The following is a 2,885-nucleotide window of genomic DNA, read 5'->3' as shown; positions in this document are numbered from 1 at the left end:
CAGCAGTGGACGATGGCACACAGGCAGGATCGGAGGTTTAGGGTCCGCCTAGGCTACGTAGTGGGTACGGGGAGTCCCTGGGGACATCGCAGTCGTCTGGCCAAAAAAAAAAAAAAGAAAGAAAGGCACGTGGGGCGGGGCTATGCAAACGAGGCGGCACGCAGTGGCTGCCGGTCCGGGGAGATCAGAGGGCGGCTTCCCGCGCGGCGACGATCCCGTGTGGGTGAGTGTGCTGTCCGTGGGGGCAGAAAGACAGCGACGGGGGTGGAGGGCGTGGGCGTCGATTCGGTGTGGCGAGGGCGGTGACCGTGCGTTCAAGGGGCGCGCGTGTGTAAGGCGAGCGAGCGGGCTGTGGCGGCAACTCATACTTACCTGGCAGGGGAGATACCATGATCACGAAGGTGGTTTTCCCAGGGCGAGGCTTATCCATTGCACTCCGGATGTGCTGACCCCTGCGATTTCCCCAAATGCGGGAAACTCGACTGCATAATTTGTGGTAGTGGGGGACTGCGTTCGCGCTCTCCCCTGACCTTTGCGGTACATAAATAAGATCGCGAGGAGACCGGACCGCTTTCTTTGTCATTACCTGCTGTTGCAAGTGCATTTGTGTGCGTTCGTGTTTTTTCTTTGAGAACACAAGTTTCTTTACTGCTTTGATCCCACAGTTGATCCACATCGTGTGGTCCCAGTCCTAGGTTTTTCCTCGAGTTGGGACTTCATGAGCCATCATTAGAAAGTAGTCACCAGTCACCTACTGCCTGTCTGGCACAACTCCTAGTCCAGCAGGCTCCTTTGCCTCTACTTCGGTACTCCTGGAGTCCTAGAACCACTTTCTGTTAGAGCCAAGGAAGGACCTCACTGTGGCGTGTCAGCTCTTTTCTCCAAGCATCAGCACCCGTGTTGTCCCCCATCCATCCATCCATCCATCCATCCATTCACTCTGCACAGTGGGCCCCTGCAGTCGGGTCGGGCAGCCCCAGAGAGAAGAGGCAGAGAGTACTCTGGGGGAGACTTCCGGTCCCCATTGGACAGACTTCAATGGAGGACTATGAGACGCGCCAAGAAGGAGGAGAGATTTTTGTTTCCGTAGTGGAAATCTAGTAGAGTCATTGAATCTAAGGTAAATATTAGAATGAAACAGTTGTTTTCTGGAAGTATTTAGACCTTGAAATCGATCTTTAGAACAGTGGTTGTGTTCTGTGATTTATAGAGTTGTTTTTCAGAAGGAGCTTTACAGCTGTGGCGTGAGTTTCGTCACAGTAAGGTCCTGGCAAACCTGGACTGTCTTGGGCTATTGAGTACTGCCAACAGTGCACATGAGGACTAAAGTTGCACGGGTAGCTGTGAGGTTTTCCTTCACGAACCATGTAGATCAGACCAAGGGCTTTGGTAAGAGGAACTTATTTTACTCTAAAACACAACTTCTGTGTACCTATCAATAACGATGCTTCTGCGTGGCTGTTCGGGGTTCAGTCCATCCAGGCTGGACTGCTCTGCTGCCTCAGACCCTGACTACATCCTAGAGTAATTCTCGTCTTATGATCTTCCCGAGTTAACTCAGAACACCAACTGTTTCATCCTCAGCTGTTGAGATTCGGGGTGCATCTGCCTGCCCAAGGCCTTTCTAATAATAAACTTAAAATCCAGCACCTTCTGCTCTCGCTGAGGGTCCCAGGTCCATCCCTCAAGTCGGATGACTGCCACCCAGCCTTGCAGTTCCTGCACCGGAAGACCTCTCCCCTGGCTGGCCTCTGCACACACGTGGCATTCACAAACTCATAAATATCTAAACCAGGTTGAGCAGATGGATGGTTCCGGCGGTAGAACACTTCCGTGAAGTGCATGCACCTTAATCTCATACTGCATAAGGCTTCCAAACTTCTCAGCCAGGCGTGGTCGCTCTGAATTAGTGTAGTTCTGGGCCAGCCTGGGTGACGGAGCGACGAGACACCCTGTCTCAAATTCCCTCCCCAAAGCTGGTAGAAACGATTCCAGGAAAAGGGAGTAAGTACTCTCTTTTTCAGGTTAGGTTCTGTGGCTGTCACTCCTTTAAAGATGCGGTGGAGCATGGCCACCCCGGGGACTGGCTGAGCACCATTAAACCGGTCCACACACACACTCTAGTCCTTTGCCGGGGCGGCACCTTTGTTCTTGAGGAGCTCAGGCCTCTAGGTCAGAGATCTCTTTGGTTCAAGCTTCTAGTGTCCCGTTTTCTGCAGAATCAAAACACTTCTAGGGTCTGGAAGTCTATCAGGGGGATAGCGTGGTCGTATCTGTGAAGGCCCTCTTCTAGGTCCAAGTCACTACTTGGTGTCCTCACCGGGCAGAAGATACAGTACAGTTGTATTGGAGCACTGCATTTTGGGGCCCAAACGGTGCCTGTATCCTGGGAGTGAAAATGGATTGGGAATATGTATGGAAATCGTTGTCATGGGCACAGAAAGTGAAATCACACACACACACACACACACACACACACACACACACACACACACACACACACACCACATACAAGGGCAGGAATGGGGGCTGGAGAGATGGCCCAGCAGTTAAGAGCACTGGCTGCTCTTCCAGAGCACCCACATGACAATTCACAACTGTGTGTAACTCCAGTTCTAGGGAACCTGGGGGATCTGATGTCCTCTTCCGTCCTCCACTGGGCACTATACACATGTGATACACAGACATACACACAAGCAAAACACTTATACACATAAAATTAAAGTCACTCTCCCCCTATCCCTCTCACTTTTGTTCATTTTTTTCCAGACAAGGTTTCTCTGTGTTGCCCTGGCTGTCCTGGAACTTGCTTTGTAGACCCAGCTGGCCTTTAACTGGCTCTGTACAGCCGGCTGGCCTCGAACTCAGAGATCCACCTCTCTCTG

General features: G+C 51.8%; 1 non-coding gene across 1 annotated transcript; it reads left to right on the top strand.

Moving 5' to 3' along the window:
* Positions 1–364: 364 nt before the first annotated feature.
* LOC128111377 (U1 spliceosomal RNA) lies at positions 365–528 on the top strand. The gene has a single exon (XR_008218620.1). It is a non-coding gene; the product is annotated as a U1 spliceosomal RNA (small nuclear RNA).
* Positions 529–2,885: the final 2,357 nt, after the last annotated feature.

This window comes from Peromyscus californicus, unplaced genomic scaffold, assembly GCF_007827085.1.
Source record: "Peromyscus californicus insignis strain IS unplaced genomic scaffold, ASM782708v3 Scaffold_15__1_contigs__length_86483966, whole genome shotgun sequence".
NCBI lineage: Eukaryota > Metazoa > Chordata > Mammalia > Rodentia > Cricetidae > Peromyscus > Peromyscus californicus.
Note: the sequence above shows the minus strand (reverse complement) of the source record. Positions and strands in the feature narration are given on the sequence as shown.